At 34.6% G+C, this 21882-nt stretch overlaps 1 long non-coding RNA gene across 2 annotated transcripts in view; it reads right to left on the minus strand.

Annotated features, from left to right (window-relative positions):
* LOC131424739 (uncharacterized) overlaps positions 1 to 21882 on the minus strand; it is a 154039-nt gene that overhangs the window by 88419 nt on the left and 43738 nt on the right. The window lies entirely within an intron of this gene.

Raw genomic sequence — 21882 nt, forward strand, 5'->3', positions numbered from 1 at the left:
AAAAATAAATAAATAAAAAAAAAAAAAAGAAAGACCCCTCAGTTCAAGTCAATAAATACCCATAGGACCTCTCTCTCACCAAATAGGTAAGGCTCAAGGATGTGGCTCCCCATTAAGCAGAAAGAAACTTTTCTTGTCACAAGTTAAAACCCTCCCTTGGGATCACAATGATCACCTTATGAATGGTGATTGGGAACAATAAATCATTTCCTCCTAACAGTGCTGCTCAAATTGGTTCAAAATGTCAGACTTTCTAGTGGAACAAACTTCCCATGGGGTATTAGTAATATTTCTAGGGAAAAGGTGAGTAATTAGAAAGGGTGGGACCCACATTTCCAAGATTTAATGGGAGACATTCAGTAATGTGTGCCTTTGTCATCTCACATGTATTATTAGACAATACCCACAAAATACATTGACCTCAAATTGCTGAGTATTTTTGTCTATTTTCACCCATCCAAAGAATTTAACATTAATTATGTAGTTGAACTTTTATTATTAAGTAATAAAAAGAAATACAAATGCACAAAGTCATCTATCTGTCTGTTCTCCTTTCCATCAGTGTCAGAGGAAGCTTCCTTCTACTTCAAGAACACAAATATAGGTCATCAAACTATAATGCTGATAATATACAAAGAATACGCTGATTAGGCTTTGCAATTCTGAAAATGATAAATCACAAACAGCTCAAGCAGTGGTCATTTTAAACAATATCCAGAAATATATTTACTTAATTGGGTATGATGTCATTCACTGCCATCGCCTTCTTGGTATCATACAAAATGCCCAGAAATTTCTCTCCCAACATCTTCCCTCAAAACAAAGCACATGCTTATAAGACTGTCCCTCACCTAACGAGACATTTTCTGAGAAGCATGTACAGGTATTTTTAACTAACTCAGGGCAACATTTGGATCTGTTAAACATTTTTCAACTCCTCTGAAGTCTTCGCTAAAACAAGGAGAGTCCATATAGCTTGTCATCTGCCTGACTTAGAGTAGTCTAAGGCAAGAATCATCCACATGCAGAGTTAAACAATGAAATTTTCTAAGTGTATACATTACATGCTGTGAGAATCAATAACCTCTTCTCAAACCAGCAAATTGGTTTCAAGTATTCGGTTCACTGGTTACATCCAACAGCTGCAAATAAGAGGCCACCTCCTGAGCAAAAGGGAAGGTGGAGATGTATTCTTGAAAAATGTGCTCTCATCATTTCTGTTCTTCCTACTGCACAGATGATATTTGCAAAACTCTTTGGAAGGAACTCTGGATTTAATTTCAGGCAACCCTCTTTGTTGGAATTTTACTAATAAAGTTTTTCTTTTTTTTTAAGTACTGTGTACTACCTCATTTAGTGAAAATAATTCATGGTAATTATTTATATAATTTGGTATTTTCTGGATGTTAGAGTCTTCTTAATTTTGAATGAAACCAGATTATTCTACCAAAAATAATATTAATACTCTCTAGAAAATTTTAACTGAACTATCCGGACCTTCTACTAAGCTCTGCTCTGGGACTATTTGTCAGAAAAGCTCCTCATTAGAAGTAGGTTTTTTATGGCCCTCACTCTCAGGCAGGTAGCCTGTGTTTGCTTTTTTCTCCTTTCCTTTCTTTTAATTCCCTGAGGACCACCCACCCTTCTCTCCAGTGGTCACTGTTTGTCATCGCCTTTGCAAATTGCCTTCACTCCCAGGCTCCCAGAGGGTTTCCAACCAAACCTTCAACCTTGGAAATCTCCTTTCATCTTCTTCCTCTTGTCATGAAGTGTTTACCCAGAACTGCTTGCACAAAGTTTGACTACTTTTATTATCTGGATGAAAGAGAGGTCTTCCTCCAGCAAGGCAGGCTGCTGTGTCTTCTATTTAAGTGCACATACTTTCAAAGGGACATTGAGGGAAAGGAAGAGGAACCTATGTTAGTCAACCATATCACCTGGCTTTCTGGCAAGATTTTCCTATAAGTGGCCCCAGAGACTCCCCTCTATTCCATTACTCCACCTTTACCCGTGCTGACTACCAGCATTGCAGACCTTAGAAATACCTCTGATAGCATCCTCCTTCCACGGAGCTCTGGGAGTTGCTAGGAATTGGAGACCTCTTTCCCTCCATATCCCCTGCATCCATCTCAAGGCTGACAGGGGTTTAATAGATCTCAGGGGTTAAAACTACTATTTAAAGACATGACAGGTTAGGCAGGTTTTTATGATATGGCTTGCAAGTAATATGAACATTAATTATGTTTTATTTACTAATAATCCTACCCCCTTATTTGTAAAAGGGACTTCAACTTTATTACTAATATCATTCACAAACTATCTGAGAGAAATTATGAATTACAAATAACTGAATGATACATCCCGTCTTTGAAAACCAATGTAAGCAGAGGCTGGTTTGTTGTTGTTATTACTGTTTATTTGCTAACTTTTGATTTCTGTCTGAGAAATAAAATACCTAAATACCTTTCCACATATTTATTTATTTATTCACCCAATGTTTGTTGATCATACAGTTGGATGCTATGAGCAAAACAATAAAGCAGAGATTTCCTGCCCTTACAGAGCTTACAGTCTAGTAGAATAGACAGCCAGATAATGGAGAGAAAACCTAAGAGAAATACTACAGTGATGAGTGGTAAAAAAGACAGGTACACTAGGCTAACCTAGGAATAATCTGTAAAATCTAAGAGGCGTAAGGAAGTTGGGTGAAGGCAGCAGAAAACAATATTCCAGGAGAGAGGACAACATGTATAAAAGCCATATAGCAGGGGAATTTGGCAAGGAAAGGTCCTAAAAAGCAGCCCACATAGGGACACAAGGAGGGAGTGGGGTACAAGAAGAGGCTGGACAGGTGGACTGGGGCTGCACCGGACAGGACTCTATGGAGAAAGTGAAGGAAGTCATGTGAGATAATGACTGCTGTGTCAGGGTGGACGGAGACAGACTCCACTGTTTGCTCTATTGTTGGCTGTTATCTATAGTTTTTATCATTTTACTCTCTTCCTGCTACTTTATTTTAAAATTCCCTATTGTTTGAAAATAACAAACTACAGAGCCCTTCAGCATTATTCTACCAATATTTACAAGTCCATTTTTAATACTATAAGATTCCCAAATGCTTTGCTAACACACACACACACACACACCACTAGTTTTCTGTGGGGCTGGGCTTGCCCTGGGGGCTTGTACCTGCCTGGTATGCACATGCTTGCACTCCGTCCATCACTGAGTTACACCACCAGCTCTGATTAGCATTTTTAAAGTACATGTGGTGTCTTCCCTTTATAGATATATTTTCTACTTAGTCTAATATCCTTCAGTGAAAAGGAAATCTGAAAGTTTGATGTAGTGGTGGAAGATTTTTAGCTACAAATAAGTAAAATCAATGAATCAACTTTTACACTGAAGAGAGTTTATTATGAGAATATGAGGGTGTCTCATGGAATCACAAGCAGAAACATAGAGGCTTCAGTCTTTTTTCTCCACTCTTTAGTTTGCATTATGGTTATATAATGGCTCCTGTATTTACATGATTTATGTTTAACCCTAAAGGCTGACCCTCAGTCCTAAAGATGGAAGTTTGGCCCAGCAATGGCCAGGTGTTCAACCTGGGAGATTAACTATGATTGGGGGTGGCTGGGTACAGCAGTTCAAGGAAGAACTAGACAACACCAATTCTGAGTTTCCAGAGAAAGGAGAATTGTTATGAACTTGGCTGACAGCCCACATGGAGAAGGAGGGAAACAATAGCTCTTTTACTTCAATGAGCACATGTTAAGACCCAACCATGTTTCAGGGCCAGCCTAGGCTTATAGATACAAAAACTGGTGCAAAAAAAAAAAAAAAAAAAAATTCTACCTTCAGGGAGTATAATAACCAGCATGACACCTAGACCTCTATTTATATGTGATCACTTACCTGTAACATATACCTGAAAACTTGTAATGTACAATATAGAACCAACATGAATGATATTCATACTGCAAAATCAACACTAAACATTATATTGGACACCATCAAAACATTTTCAGACAGAATGGCACAGATTCAAAGTTTTATTCCAGTTGTCAGATGCTAACAAATGAGCAGGAAATAAAATATAAAATTTATCATGCAGATAACTTTGGTATTTCTATTCCCCATCATTCATCTCTCTGCAAGTGAAAGGGATATACCTATAAATTCATCATCAGAAAAAAAAATGGACATTGAAAATGTACAACATGTCAGTCAAGGTGCTAGGCAGGCCCCTACCTTAGGAGTAGAAAGCACATCAGATTTTGAGCCGGAAGACCCAAATTCTGGTCCCATTAGCTCTATGACCTCCTGTGTCTGTGGGGAGGAGTTTCACATGCCTATAAAGTGAGGCTCATCCCTCCCCCTTCATTGTCAGCACGGGAAACAGAATTAAAAGAAATTACAAGCATGAGAGTCGAAAATGAAGTACAGAGGAGGCAGTCCAAAAACAAAAAGCGTGGATTATGAATAAAATTAAGAAAATGGAAACTCACAAGAAGTGCTCTGAGATTGGGAAGCTTGGCTGAAAAGAGAAGAGAATCTATGTAGATACTAAGGTAAGAGATAAGGCTGCAAACTCAGACAGGAGCCTTCTGCTGAGTATTTATAAACATAAAACAGGCTGCTGGGGAGTGAAGAACAAAGGGAATAGATACAAACAGGCCAGGCAACAGATCCTGAAAGACTCCAGACCCCGAGTTTGATCTCCAGGTGGTTAACCCACAGGCTGTATGTTTCCAATTTTCCCCAACGCGTGACATGCTCCTCACTTCGCAGACTGAGCTGTGTTTAATCTTTTCTTTTCAAACAAAGCAGAGAAAAGGCACCCAGTGATTATAGTAACTTTGGCCCACAGAAAAGAAAAGTTCATATTATTTCCTTCAGCTTTCTTATCCAGCACAATTACCCTTCCGTCTTATGGCCTCTAATTCTTCTTTTATGTTTCCTTTTTATGATAAGCTTACATTCAGATTAACCGTCTCTCAAGAAGCTTTCATCTTCTTTTCAGTTTCTCATATTTTTTGGCTCTATAAGATGATATTTTTGCATTTTCAATTTTCACTAAATATCCATTCATTTGTATGAGTATTTTTGTACATTTAAATGCCATCAGTCTGTAGCATTTCAAATCACTTGTAGTACTTTAGTTTTCTGTTGCTGTCTCAATAAGATTCCAAATGTAGAACAGGGGATGTAAAGCTCCTTTTGATTGAATACATAATTAAAGCATCATTAAAATAAAAACACTACTTTCAGAGTTCAATTCTATTTTAATTAAAATATACAATATCGATGGTGTCTATATTTCTCCAAAGGGTCAAAAGCTGGGTCTGAAAGTCTTAGATTTTACAGTGATCTATGGCCCTCCTAACCTCAACCCTACCCAACTACAGAAACAGATATACAGCACTTTTGTGTTACTAAAATTGCATGGGAGATGGGAACAATTAGGGGGAAAAAACTTAAAAAGTCTCCTTGGTGTGGAAATAATAAAAAAAAAATAAAGTTTGAAGAAAACAGATTTAGGAATGTATATTTGCATAGTACATCAGGTTAGAAGACAGTTAAATACAATCTTCCATTTGATCTCCACAAAAACCAGGTGAGGGGGCTGAACTTGAAGCTTAGTGGAAGAGCATTCGCGTCTCATGTGTGAGGCACTGGGTTTGGTTCTCAGCACCACATAAAAATAAAACAAAGATATTGTGTCCATCTACAACTAAAAAATATTTTTTAAAAAAACTACATTTAAATATATATATATATATACATATATATATATTTGTGTGTGTATATATATATATATATTTGTGTGTGTGTATATATATATATATATATATATATATATATATATATATTTGAAAAAAAACAGGTGAATTTGGTATCTTTTTCAGATCTATCTTGATGATCAGAGAGGTTACTTTTTTTTTGAGGCTACTTTTAATTGTATGACTTGGGTGGCAAATCCTCCCTCCATGTATGAAAGCACAGCCTATACATATTTTTAAGACAGTTTGGCTAATATTGATATTTTAAGTAGGATAATTCTTTGCATGGGGTCTGCCCATGATATTTAGGATGTGTGGCAGCATCCCTGGCATCTACTCACTACATTCCCATAGCAACTCCCCATCATAGCAGATGGAATAACCATTGCCCAATGTCTCCCCAGGGACAGAATAGGGGAAACCAGTCCTGGCTGAGAACCAACTGATCTGAAGCCTACTTATAATGAAAGATTATCTATTGTTTTTAAATTCATACATGTTGCATGGTAGCTAATAGTTATTGAGCATTTACTATATACAGACACTTTATATCAATTGGTCATTTAATCCTCCCCAAAACTGAATGATGTGCCTATTTTATAAATAAGGAAATCTGGGCCATATGATTGTAGATAGCAAGTTGTGAAGGTAAAATATATGAATACTGGCCCTACATTTATTTTACGAGGAAATGCTTGAATGAACTTGTAGCTTAGTGGTAGAGCATTCGCCTCTCATGTGTGAGGCACTGGGTTCGGTACAAATATAACTATTTCTGTTATAAAATTAATCAAAATAATTATGATTATTACATTTGCTTTGAATTTAAACCTAAGTCTGAGCACTGAACCACACCATACTATACTGTTTCATATTAAAAATGTTGTCAGTTATTTTCAAGTTTACATTATTTCTCCTATGTTATTCAATTTTATGTACAAATGTCAATTTCTTATAGGTGTAACTTTTTAATTTATTGATTTTGTTTACTCCAATATGCTCAAAATGAATTTATAATAAAAAGATGTTTAATATAAGAATATATACTAAAAATGAACTTAAAATTTTTATCTATATGCTTAATATAATCCCATTAGTATAAAATATTTTGTATACTATAGTCTTACACACACATATACACATATGTATACACAGAAAAAAGACTGAGAATGCATACCTCTCCACAGGATTTGCCTATGAAAAGTAAGAAAATGAACATTGCTAATTTTTGTCTTTTGCTTACCTATATTTTCAATCTTCTCTATGATAAGCACATTTAATAAATTATACAAAAGTAAGTATTTCTTTAAAAATAAAATTTGATGAATTAGGTAAATAAGGATACCATTAGGGGTAGAGATAAAATGTTTTATGTTAAACAAGATACCTAATTTCAAACTGCTAGTACACTGAAAGAAGAGGAGTACCATGTCCATAGATAGCTGCAGGCTAGCCTGTGCTTCTCAGTTTTCTAATTTTCTAATAAGACTAAAAAATATTCTTTTCCAAATTTTCAAAGACAATTAAATTTAGAGAGAAAATTTCAAGTTGCTCTCCTATATGTTTTCTTAAATCTTATATATCTGCTTCTGCTTATTTCCAGCAAAATTACAAAAAGGCAATATATGAAAAAAATGAGGAGCAAAAAACATCTGTGCAAAAACTTGACCACTCATGTACCTTATCTTGTGGAGTCGATAATCATGCAGACATTATTTCCTGTTCAGATGACAGAATTCAAAACTATTATTTCATGACTTGCAAATACTGTGACAGCTAAACAAAGTGAATTAGCCTGGGTTCTAAAATAAATCTGCACTTGATTTTTCTTTATACCTCCCATCAACTGGCATATTCTGGGAGACCATTACATTACTACTGGGCTCTAATGAATGGATACACTAAAGAAAAAGTGTCTTAGAAAGAATAAGAATGACAAATGACATGAGAGATGCCAGGCTGAGCCGGAAAGATAGAGAATGGCCAGTTGTTTACCAATTTCTTTTATTTCTCCTGCGAACACAAAGGTAGACAACAAAACCAGCATGCTTTTCATCTAGGTATGAAAACATGATCAATTTACATCCAAGGGAATGTGCACAAAAGTCAGAAAACTACTTCTGAACCTGGCCCATAAGACCTATCAGCTCCAGGGAGAGGACTCTGAGGAAGAGGAAAATTGCCTGACCAGGAATACCTGCATTGGAGCAGGAAAAAATATCTTATGTTAAGCCTCTGAAATTTGGGAAATGTTTGTTACATCAGTAGCTACCCTGACTAAGACTTCAGTTCAACCTGAAACCACGAATGCTCAGAACCAATCCCAGCACTGGAAGCTCTTTCAGATAAGCTGCTTCATAAACTCTCTAACTAATGCTGCCACCCATCTGTTTTGCCTTTGGAGACACAGAACCACTGTTACTAGGATAAAGGCAGGAATGTGAATAAAGTGCTTAAAGTCACATCTGAACAAAGGCATGTGAAGTAAGAAAATTCCTTGAGGCTCAGGATATGGCTCAGTGCTAGAAAGCTGGCAAGGCTCTATCTGCAGTAATACACACACACACACACACACACACACACACACACAAGAAAGAAAGAGAGAAATAATTGAGAAAAAAGAAATCCTTGAACTGAATGTACTTATACTTTAAAAGAACTGTTTTCATTTCTGTGTACTTTTGAAAATGGTAAACAAACACTAGTATGGCAATATATAAAACAGTGGATGTGTAACCGATGTGATTCTGCAATCTGTATACCGGGTAAAAATGGGAGTTCATAACCCACTTGATCAAATGTATGAAATATGATATGTCAAGAACTATGTAATGTTTTGAACAACCAATAATAAAAATTTTTTAAAAAAGAAAATGGTAAACAAAGCACATGCTTGATTCAATATAGGCAGGAGATAAACATGAGCAACTAAAAACATAGCAAGAACAAAAACTCGTTTATCTCACTCATGAAGAAATATGGAAATAAATTGTCCAACAGACCCAAGGTATTTATCTTAAATCCTCTCATTTCCAATTAACATTTATTGAGCATTTACTATGTGTGAGCCAATATGCTTGTCATCAGAGATATAAATATGAAAGAGGTTGCCCCTGTACTTGTACACATCCTGTTTAGGAGGCAAGGATGTATAAAGTTAATTCTATAGTATGAAATTGACATTCACTAGATATGCCCAGCCTAGCCAAAGAGGCACAACAGAATACCAAGAACAAATGTTTACTCCCACCTGGAATGACTTCACAAAGGCAGTGACCCATGAGAGTCCCAAGTCTATGCTGGATAAAAAAGTAACTTCTTTTACTTTTCTTCTATCATGTGTAAATTAGTAGCTTTGGCAGAATGTTGTCTAATTACTCAGATAAGGAAATGCAATAAAAAAATAGGGAGGCTCCCTTATCAATAAGAATTTGAATACATGCCGACTATTTATCTGTATGTGCCAGTCAACATCTGCTCATATAATATAAATAACAGAAAAAATTAATTATGTAGTACTAAGTTTAAAATAAATATAAATGTGCTGCATTTCTCTCTGGAGTCAATAATTACCCTCAGAAAGATACTATGCAAATCCCTTTGTTCTTCAAACCTTTGCCCATTGTGTCTAGAGTTCATCAGTAAATCCATCTGCAACAATTATCACTGTGGAGGTTCTGCAGTGGCGATTTTCTATGTCCTGAATTCTTTTTCATTTACTTATTGAGATTCTACTGCAAAGAGATGGTTGCTTCTCCATATACCATTGATTTTCATTGTTTATGGATTGTGTATTTGAGAAATCACTTACTTACTAACATGTATTTGTAACTCCCCAAAATATACTCCTGGTAGAATTCTTGGTCATTCATAAAGGTATGCAGAGTAGCAAAAAAATAAAAAATAAAGTTCCCAGTGTGCACAATCACAGCTGAGGTCAGACAAGGTGATAAATGCCTTCTATTTCAGCTCTCCTACTGTAAACAAGTCTTTTTGCAGTCTAAATAGACTAAATAGTGCTATATTTTTCATATTTTTATCCTTCATTTGGTAATTTTGCTGGTTAAAATGTCCTCGATCATAATGCTGAGGTGCTGTCTCATGTTCCTAAGCACAAGAAGCCAATGATGAGCCTTACAGAGAAAATACATGTCAAAGAAGCTTCTTTCATAGAGCATTAATCTCCAGGATATAGAAATAACTCAGAAAACTTAACACCCAAAACCAAATAACCCAATCAATAAATGGACTAAGGAACTGAACAGACACTTCACAGAAGAAGAAACATGAGTTGTCAACAAATATATGAAAAAATGTTCAATATCTCTAGTAATTAGAGAATGCAAATTAAAACTACACTGTGATTTCATCTCATTCCAGTCAGAATGGCAATTATCAAGAATACAAGTAACAATAATTATTGGTGAGGCTGTGGGGGAAAAGTACACTCAAACATTTCTGGTAGAAAGGCAAATTGGTGCAACCACTCTGGAAAGCACGATGGAGATTCCTCAAAAAACTTGGAATGGAATCAGCATTTGACCCAGCTATCCCACTCCTCAGTTTATACCCAAAGGACTTAAAATCAGCACTTTACAGTGATGCAGCCACATCAATGTTTATAGCAGCCCAATTCACAATAGGGAAGCTATGCAATCAACTTAGGTGCCCTACAACAGATGAAGAGAGAAATAAAGAAACTGTGGTATATATATACAAAAGAATATTACTCAGTCATAAAGAAGAATGGAATTATGGCATTTGCAGGTAAATGGATGGAACTAGAGAATATCATGCTAAGTGAAATAAGCCAATATTCAAAAGCCAAAGACTAACCGTTGTCTCTGATATGCAGTTGCTGACTCAGAACAGGCAGAGAGGAGGGACGAGTGGAGGTTCACCAGATTGGTCAGGGGGGATGGGGGGGAAGGAGAAAGGATGGGTATGGGAAAGACAGTATAGTGAATTGGATGTAACTGTCCTATGTTCATATATGAATACATGACCAGTAACCCCACATCATGTATAACCACAAGAAAAGAAAGTTAAACTCCATGTATGTATGATATGTCAAAATATATTCTACTGACATGTATAACTAAAAAGAATAAATTTTTAAAAAGAGGTATTTTTCAGGTATGAATTATACAGTGCTGTGTCTCTGAGTTCAGTGTTAATGAATCAACAAAATATATAAAACAAGGTATTTTTAGACAAAAATACATAAAACAATACTATGTATTGATTGGTTAACCATGGGCTCACAGGAACCTCAACTTCTACTTCCCCTAGGAGCAACAGTTCAGTATTTGCTAGTTCTGTGTTCTCAGTGACTTTAAAAAACATAACATGAATATGAAAATCACCTCTATTTGACCAATTATTTGTTTATGTCACTATGAGTTCATCGACATATGTTATTATATGGTTTATCATCTATATTATCATTACAGATTATGTTGCTCAAATTGTTCCATCTTTTCATTAGAATAATAATGTTATAGTAAAAAAAAATCCAGTGGCAACCACCTTGACTAGGGGGTCAACACCAATATCACCAATAAGAATGCATATTGACATCATGAATGCTGTGGTTCAGAGCAGAGAAAAAGGATAAAGCACCATTTCTGTGGTGCTCTTGACAGGGACACATAATCTCACACCAATAGTGAGAAGATTCTAGACAGGCCTGACTCAAGAGACATGCAGCAGAATAATGAATCAATCCTGCTTGTGGGTATCCGAGTCATGACAGACGAGGAACAACTGAGGACCTGTTGCAGATAGCTGGGGACATGACATAAATGACAACTGTAGGCAATGAGGAATTCTGAGTGGAATCTTGGGAACAAATCAACAGAGATGTGAGTGGGAAGCTTCTACCTAAAGTTCAAAAGAAGTCTTCAGAGGAACGTGGTGGTGCACACCTGTAATCCCAGTAGCTGGCTTGGGAGGCTGAGGCAGGAGGATCTTGAGTTCAAAGCCAGCCTCAGCAAAAGCAAGGCACTAAGCAACTCAGTGAGACTCTGTCTCTAAATAAAATACAAAATAGGGCTGGGGATGTGGCTTAGTGGTTGAGTGCCCCTGAGTTCAATCCCCAGTACCAAAAAAAAAAAAAAAACAAAACTAAAAGTCTTCAGCTATGGTATGGTATGAAAGTTAATATCTAGTTTTGATACTTATACTCTAATATGTAAGAGGTTAACAGTGGGTGTACTGACATAAAGAAACCCTTGTACTATTTTGTCATTTTTCTAAAAGTCTAAAAAGAGTTCAAATTTTTACCATTGGGCAGTCTTGAATATCCTCACCTATAAAAGTTGTACAAGAGGGCAGGATGAGGTGGGAAACCCTGTCTCAGAGACCATGGACAGAGAGAAGCATTCAATTTCCCAAATGATTTCTCTAAACCCCAAAAATGTTGGTCCACAGGGAATAAATGCTTTGTATTTTAAGATATTGTAGAAGACCTGCTTGTTCCTGAGCCAGACACTTGGCTGCTAATTGGTGACCTTGGGCAAACCATAATCTCAGTTTCCTTATCTTTACAATAAAGAGGTTGAAACAAATAATCTATCTTATATCTCATAACCCTTAGGGTATAAAATCTTATGATTCTAAACTAATTTTACTATTCAGCATTTGAAGTTGGGTACTGTAAGAATTCCCTTTTGAATGCTTATTTATTCTGCTTTCTTAGTAAAAACCATCAGTTTTGACATTTTACAGGAAATCCATGAAACAAATCATATTAGTTTGAAGAAATTCTGCAGCAGTACCCCCTGAAGCTCATCTATAAAATAGATGCAATTTAAATGCTCACAAACAATATAAATATACCTAAAACATCCAGAATTATGCAGCTCTTTAAAAGCATCAGTAACTAAAATTACATGGAAAAACAGATCATAAAAGTGCACATGTATAATGCTCTCCGATTAATATTGTTTCATGCAAATGTTTTTAGATGGAGATGCTGTAGAATTTCTGATAATACCAGGGTAGGATGCTATTTTGAGAGACATAAGTTACTGATACAATAAAATGTAGACTTTATATTGATAAAATATAGCACTAAAAACAAAATATTTTTAAGGACAATTATAATTTGTCAGAAGTTGCTAAATCGGCTGAGAACTTTAATTTCTGCCCATTTCATGACCTAAAATTGAGAAATTCTAGGAGAGTAGAATGATAAAGCAGTGGAACTGGTAACCATCAGTGTGTGTTGGTCACTCACGATGTCAGAGAGAGGTGGGCGAGGCAGAAGTTGAGTATGAACCTCTTGTGGGTTAATGAGGTCATTTCTCCTCCTCCCTTTCTCACATGAGAAATTCATTGATTCTTTTGTAATAGTTTAAGAAAAGAAAACATGAGAAACAAGGATGACGACAATAATGGAACTTAGTGTTTGATGCTTTACATCGGTAATAATTCTTTACCTCATTTTATGGAAGGCAAGAGAGGTACTCTGAAGAAATCAAAATTTATATATTTTCAACCATAGTTAATACATACTAAATTATTCAGTCAAAAGCTAATAACTCATTAATGCTTTGAAAACACTCCCTAATATATTTAATTAAATTTCATTTAAATGGTAAAATTCAATATCATAGAACAATATGGTGACCAAAGTAGCGTAGACTTAATACTGAAGACATATCTACATGGGTTTTCATTTCTATTTACCTTGCTCAAGTAACTTCATTCTGTAGGTCTTATTTCATCATCTTTAGCATGGGAATGATACAGGTCATACCACACAGGGTTATTAAATGAATTAATATGCATAGTATAGATAAAATCCTTGGCATAGTATATAGTAAATGCTGTGTACATAAGGATTATTAGTGTAACTTTATAACAGATAAATGGTATTTATGCACTAGCATAATTAATAAGCATATAAAGAAATATTCAAAATATTAACAATGGTTACCTCTGGGTAGAAGGAGTATGGCAATTGTGTTTCCCTTTATTAGATTTCTGTCTTTTGTTTAACTTCCTACAATATATAGTTATTTCCTCTATAATAAGAAAACACACGTTGACTTAAAAACTCAGCAAGGTAAATACATTATTTTATGTCTTCCTTTCCTTTCAATGACACATGGTCTAGTAATTTCTGACCCAGGCAAAAATACCCTTATGATGGACAGCTCACTTTCAGTTTCACTTGACTTGATCTTGACTGATGATGGTAGAGTGAGTTTGCAAGATGTCTTCATGGATGGGAATTAAAAATGATAAAAATAGTGGAGGGAAGGTGGAAAGTAAAGGAGGAAGATCTCAAGGTAGTAGCAAAACTATGAAAAATAAGAGGCAGGAGAGGAAGAGCTAAAAAAGGGAGCACTGCCAAAATTCTCACAGGCCAAAGAGAAGCTGCCAACAGAGCATCAAAAGAAAGGACCAGATTTTTATTGCAGAGTATTTTGTCCAAGAACTGTACCTAGGAAATAAGATCTATCGGAGACTGGTGCTCCAGCTGATAAAATAAAGAGCTTGGAAGTTGTCAATCAATTCTAACAGAAGGTAAAAAGCTGAACAAAGTGAAAAATCAAGAACTCTTCTTAAATCTGTAAGAGAAGTGAAATCACACAGGGCAAGCTGCTGCTCCCAAGCTGGAAAGACTGACAGGTGCATACTGAGAATCACAACTTGTCAGGGCAGAAACTCATGAGCAGAAATCTTTACAGGAACCAGTGTAGGAAATGTAATTATAATTGACGAATTGTTGGAGGTTCAGTATGGACAACTCTGAGAGTTAAAGACACCAAGGACCTAATCACAAGGCTGCTTCACCCTTACTAGTTTCAATTTCTGGACCTCTACCAAGTTCTCACAGTGAATATCAGGGAAAAACTCCCTCATCTTTCCAGCAGAATGGCAAAGGGAGCCATTTTGATATATATCATAACATTTTATTCTATTTTAATAAGATCTGCGTTCAGGATAGTCTATTTGATCACAGCCTAACTTGCTGAGGTTTTATCAGAGCCTAAGTGATTTCAGGGAAGGGAAATACCCAACTCCAGCCCCTCCAGCCATCCTGTCCCATCTATGAGATGAGAGAACTGAGAAGCACTTGTGAAGCTCAGAGTTCAAAGTCATGGTCTCAGTAAAAGATAGGGACTTAATCATTGACTGTGTTGGCTTCCCCTGCACCACACCATCACATTACTAGAGACCTATTTGAAACAATGTAGTTTATCTAGTACATCATGGTTGGCTATAAAGAAAACTTACAGGACATACTATGAAATAACACACAGGTTTAAGAGAGAGAAAGCCTTGAATCAGACAGAGCATGGCAGGGATATTTGAATTATTAGACTGGTAATTTAAAACAAGTATGATTTTCATGCTGAGGGCTCTAACGGGTAAAGTAGACAGCACTGTAAAACAGATAACCAAGCTAAGCAGAGAGATGGGAATTCTAAGAACCGAGAAAGATATTAGAGATTTTTAAAAAAAACATAAAAGAAAAGAAGAATGTTTTTGATGGGCTCATTGGTTGATATTTCAGCTAAGGAAAGAATCTCTGAGCTTAAGGATAGCTCAACAGACATCCCCAAAATTGAAAAGCAAAGAGAAAAAAAAAACAGTGATTGAAAAAAAGAAAAAGTTCCACAGCAATATCCAAGAAGTATGCATGGGACAATTATGAAAGGTGGAACACACACATGAAAAGAATATCAGATGTCAAAGAAAGGAATAGAAGAAATGTTTGAAATGAACTGTGAATTTCCCCTAAATTAATTTCAGGTATCATAACACAGATCTAGGAAACACGGAGAGCTCTAAGCATGATAAACGACAAAACAGAGCAATACAAATGTCAAGTAGGCATGAAGTTTATAAACCACAGAGAATTAAAGATAAATCAGAGACATTTGTGGGTACTTTTTCTATAGAGCAAAGCAAAGATTAGAATTACATCTGACTTCCCTTTGGTAACCAGACAAGCAAGAAGAGGGCAATATTTCTGGTGTTGAGAGAAAAAAACCACCAGCCCAGAATTCTATACCCTGCAAAATTGTCCTTCAAAAATGAAGAAGATATAAAGAGACCAGTCTTCCAAGAAATGTTGTCAAAAGTTCTTTAAAATGTTTAAATATTTAAAAATTATTTTAATTGAAAAATAATTGTGTATCTTTATGGGGTATAATATGAGGTTTTGATCTAGGTATACATTATAGAAAGACTCAATCAAACTAATGAACATATTCATCACCTTACCAATTTATCATCTTTTATAATGAAAATGTTAAATAGATTAAATTTGGATATACACACCAAAGTTAGACTACTGGATCATATAGTAATTATATATTTAACAGAAACTTGTACACCATTGATAAGAATATATGTTAGTATTGACATTTTGGAAAACAGTATGAACATTCCTAAAATATATCAAAGGGGTTCTTTAGAGAGAAGGAAATTGGTATAGTTCAGAAACTCAGATCTCAATAAAGGAAAAAAGAACATCAGAGAAGAAGAAGTGATATAATAGATAATACATTGTTCAAAATAATGATAGCAACAAGCTATTCAATTATGTATGGTTATGTGTGCATACATACACACATATTATGTATGCTTATGAATTAGTAAAATTAATAATAGCAATTATACAATGATAGGAGAGAAATTGGGATTTTAGCATTTTTCTAAGGTACTCAGACTAGTGTTTTAGTCTGCTTTCTGTTGCTATAGCTGAATACCACTGACTAAATAATTTATGAAGAATAAAGGTTTATTTGGGTCATAGTTCTTAAGACTGAGAAGTTCAAAGTTGGATGACCTCATCTGATGAGGTCCTTCTTGATGGTGGGGACTCTCTCCAGAGTCCAAAGGTGCACAGGGTTTACATGACAAAATAGATGCATACATGCAACAGAAGTAAACAGGCTTTTGCAACATCTGCTCTTAAAATAACCCATTAACCCATCAATTCATTAATCTATGAATGAGGGCAGAGCTCTCATTACATAATCATCTCTTAAAATTTCACCTGATCTCATCTCTTAACATTTCACATTGAAGATTAAACTTCAACATGATTTTTTGGTAAGGATATTTAAACTATAACAACTGTACATGAAGCGTACAGTGTTATTTGAAAGTATACCTTGGCTAGTTGTAAACATATATTGTAAACTCTAGGGAATTCATTACAAAAACTAATGAAATGTTAAGAAAGGAGAAAAAGCAAATTATTTAAAATATTCATTTAAAATCATAACACTCAGAAAAAGAATGGAAGACAAAATACAGGAACAAAGGATAAGAGGGGGAAGTAGAAAAGAGTAACAAATGGTATATGTTAATCCAAAATTCTATCAATAATCTCTTTGAAATTCAATGGTCTAAATGCACCACTTAAAGAAAGATAGTCTACAAGAAACTCACTTTAAGTGAACAACACGCATAGATTAAAATTAAATGGGGTTCAATTATCCAAGAAGACATCACAATCCTTATGTGTGTGCATCTAACATGAGAACGTCAAAACATGTGAAGTAAAACCGATAGAATTACAAAGAGAAATAGATGAATCCACTATTATGGTTAGGAACTTCAATATCCCTCTATGAGAAACAGATAGATCTTACAGGAAGAAAATCATTATAGTATAGTTGAACTCAACAATACCATAAATTAACTGGACATAATGGGCATCTACAGAATAATTCATCCAACAATAGCAGAATGTGCTGTCATGTCAAGTTCACATGGAACATTCACCAACAGCTCACATTCTGAGCCACAAAACATAGTTTAACAAACTGAAAAGAACAGAAATCATACAATGTCTCCTTTCCAACCAGGATGGAATAAAATAGAAGTCAGTAACAGAAAGATGGCTTGAAAAACCCCAAATTCTTGGAGATTAAACAGAGGTAATCATAAGGAAATTTCTTAAAATTTTTTTTGAACTAAAGTAAAAGAAAAACACAATTTATGAAAATTTATGGGATACAGTAAAAGTAGTGCTTGGTTTAAAAAAGTATAGCATTATTTTGTATATTATAAAAGAAAAATTCTAAAATGATTTATCTAAGTGTCCACCTTAGGAAAGTATAAAAGTGTAAATTAAATCCAAAGTAAGTAGAAAGTGAAATAGTAAAAATTAGAGCAGAAATCATTGGAATTGCAAAGAGAAAGTCAATGGAGAAAATCTACAAAACCAAAAACTTTCTTTGAAAATTTAAGTAAATCTTATAAGCCTTTAGTTAGGCTGCTAATAAAAAAAAGATCAAAAGCTGACCCAAAAAATCAATATAAGAAATTAAAGAGAGGACATAACTGCAGAAATCATGGGCATTGAAAGGATAATAAAAGATAGTATGAGCAACTCTATGCCCCAAAATGTGATAACCTAGATGAAATGAACTAATTCCTTGAAAGATACAATCTGCAGAAATTCACACAAGAAATAAAACTTTGTATGGATCTCCACCTGATAAAGAAATTGAATCAATAATTAAAAACCTTACCCCCACCCTCCCCAAAAGCCCCAGATTCATGTGGGTTTATAGATGAATTTTACCAAACATTTATGGAAGATTTATCCATTTTATACAATTTCTTTCAGAAATCTGCAGCAGCTGAAGTACTTCACAACTCATTCTATGAAACCAGCATTACCTTAACACCAAAATAAGACATAAACATTACATGAAAAAATCATAAACCAATATCTCTCGTGAACTAGACAGAAAAATTCTCAATAAACTTTTAGCAAATAAAATCCAGATAAGGATAAAATAATTATATGTACTATGATACGATGAGATTTATCCCAGATATACAGGAGTGTCCAACATTCAAAAACTAGTTATTATCATGCATTATATCAAGAAAAGAAGAAAAATCACATGATTGTATCAATAGGTGCAGAAAAAGCATTTGACAAAATGCAATATACATTCAGGATAAAAAACTCTTAGTATACTGGGTATAGAAGGGAACTTCTTCAACTTGAAAACAAATATCTTCAAAAAACTACAGCTAATATACTTAATGTTGATAAACTAGAATATTTTTCACTAAGATCAGAAATAAGGCAAGAACATTCCCTCTCACCACTGGTTTTCAACCTCATACTTGAAGTCTTTAATTATTGCTAATGCAATAAGGCAAAAAAGGAATAAAAAGATGTATATATAGGGAAGAAAGAAATAAAAATATGTTCACAGATGATGATTACCTATGTATAAATTTCAAATGATTCAATGACAACCACAGAAAAACTCTTGGAACTAAAAAGTGATTATAGTAAAGTTTTAGGATACAAGGTTAATGTAAAATAACATAATTATTGATTCAATTTCTTTATTAGATATAGACCTATTCAAATGGTCTATTTCTTGTTATTAAAATGTCACTTGCTTCCCTATATACTAGTAATGAACAGATGCAATTTAAAATTAAAAACTAAATAGTATTTGTATTACCACATTAAAAATGAAATATTTATCTATCAAAATATGTACATTTTGTTGTTAGAAAACTTAAAAATCCTGATGAAATAAATCTAGGAAGACTAAATAAATGGAAACATGATCCACATTCATGGATAGCAAGACTTAATATTGTCAAAATATCAGTCCTTCCTAAATTGACCTATGAGTTCAATATCACCTCAACAAAATCCTAACAAATTATCTTGTGAGTATAAGCAAACTGATTCTAAAGTTTATAGGCACAGGAAAAAGACCAAGAATACCCAATACAATATTTAAAAGGAAGAAGAAAATTGGAGGACTGACAGTATTAACATCAAGATGTTCTATAAAGCTATAGTAAATCCAGATGAAGTGGCATTAGTGAAAGAATATAGAACTAAATGGAACAGAAAGAAACCCAGAAATAAACCCAAACATATAGAGAGAGCAGATCTTTAAGAAAGAAACAGAGACGATACAATGGGGGAAAAAAGATTCTACTCCCTTTATAGGAATAAACTCAAGTGGATCACAGAATTAAGTATAAAACACAAACTATATAAATCCTAGAAGATAATATAGGAAAAAATTTAGATGACTTCAAGTTTAGAGATGAGTTTTTAGATAAAACATCAAAGGTACAATCTATTTAAAAGTAATTAATAAGTCAGACTTTATTAAAACTAAACATCTTTACTCTATGAGAGATATTTTCAAGAGCATGAAATTACAAGTCACAGACTGTGAGAAAATACTTGCAAAAGACAAATATAACAAAGGCCTATTATCTAAAATACACAAAGAACTAAAAAAAATCAATAATGGTGAAAAAGCCAATTCTATTAAAAATGGTCTAAGTATCTTAACAACTCACCAAAGAAGACATACTGACACAAACAAGCATATGAAAAGGTACTCCATATCCTATGTCATCAGAAAAATGCAAATTAAAATGAGATACCACTACACACCTATTGGCATGGCTAATATCCAGATCACTGAAACCACCAAATGTTCCACCAAGTATGTGGAGCAACAGGAACTCTCATTCATTGCTGGTGGAAATGCAAAATTATGCAGCCACTTTGAAAGACAGTTTCTTACAGAATTGAACACACTCTTACCATAAGATCCATCAGGTGTGTTTCTTGGTTTTTACCCAAAAGAATTAAAAACTTGTGTCCATATAAAGATATATTCATGGATGTTTATAGCAGCTCTGTTCACAATTATCAAAACTTGGAAGTGACCAAAAAATCCTTTACTAGATGAATGGATAAATAAACTGTCACACATCCAGACAATGGAATATTAGTAAGTATTAAAAAGAAATGAGTTATGAAATCATGAAATGACACAGAGGAAACCTAAACACACTAAACGAAAGAAGTCAATCTGAACAGATTTCGTGCTAAATGATTCCTGCTTTATGACCTTTCAGAAAAGGTGAAAGGATAGAGACAATAGATAAGAGGTTTCCAGGGATTGGGGGAAAGAAGGGATAAATAAGTACAGCACAGGTCATTTTTAATATGATGAAACTATCCTATACAATATTATAATGGTGGATACACATATTCATACACTTGCTCAAACCCACAGAGTGTAGAAAACCAAGAATGAATCCAAAGGTTAACTGTGTGCTCTGGGTGATAGTGATATGCCATATAGGTTTCTCGGATGTACCACCTGTGGATAGTGTTGATAATTGGGGAGGCTCATATGTGAGGATATGGGTATGTGGGAAATCTCAGTACTATCCACTCAATTTTGCTATGAATATAAAAATTCTCCAAAAACCCACAAACAAAAAAGGCAACTTTAAAAAGCTATTGGATATCTAAAACTGAGAATATAATTAGAGTTTACTGTGGTGAATGAATCTTGTCACGCTGCTGAGTAGCCATTCTGAATGGCTCTTTCCCACTCATACTCATAGGTTCATGATCATTTTTATTTCATTTCGAAATTTTGTGAAGACTTCTGACAGTAATAAGGATCCAAAACACCAGCAGATTAAAGAATTTTTTATTCACACTTCCTACTCTAATTAAACATCTAGTTTATTCTTGTTACTCACACAACTGTAAAACTACTATAGAAGGCACTGCCAATGACCTCACATAACCCCTATGTAGACTGGGGAGCAACCTCTGATGCCCTTTGCTCTTGGATCAGGAACTTCCCTTAACAAAACATGATGCTACTGACCTACCACTCATCACCAGGACAACTGTTCCAATTGGGCTAATATCTATGATTACCCAACCACTTGTAGTACTACTAAATTGTCCCCAGGGATCTATTTGCCATATAGCTGACCATGACGAAAGGTACAGCCAGTGACCATGGCGAAAGATACAGCCAGTGACCTCAGGAAAGATTCAAGTTGACAATATAACTAAGGCTTGAGTCCATGTCTTGGTTCATTAAATTCATGAACCAGATAGCTGTCCACCATTCAGTCAAGATAGGATTAGAATTTAGACAATTGCAAAGTAAGATCTGGCAGGCTCTGAACATAACTATAATTCAATTCCACTATCTTTTTTTTTTTTTTTTTAGGAATGGCTAGAGGATATTTATGGGTAAATCCTACATGAATTATTAGAAGTCACTAAACATATTGTTAATAAACT

Source organism: Marmota monax, unplaced genomic scaffold (genome assembly GCF_021218885.2).
Source record: "Marmota monax isolate L192 unplaced genomic scaffold, Marmota_monax_Labrador192_F-V1.1 WCK01_AAM20220418_F8-fsc00059, whole genome shotgun sequence".
Classification (NCBI taxonomy): Eukaryota; Metazoa; Chordata; class Mammalia; order Rodentia; family Sciuridae; genus Marmota; species Marmota monax.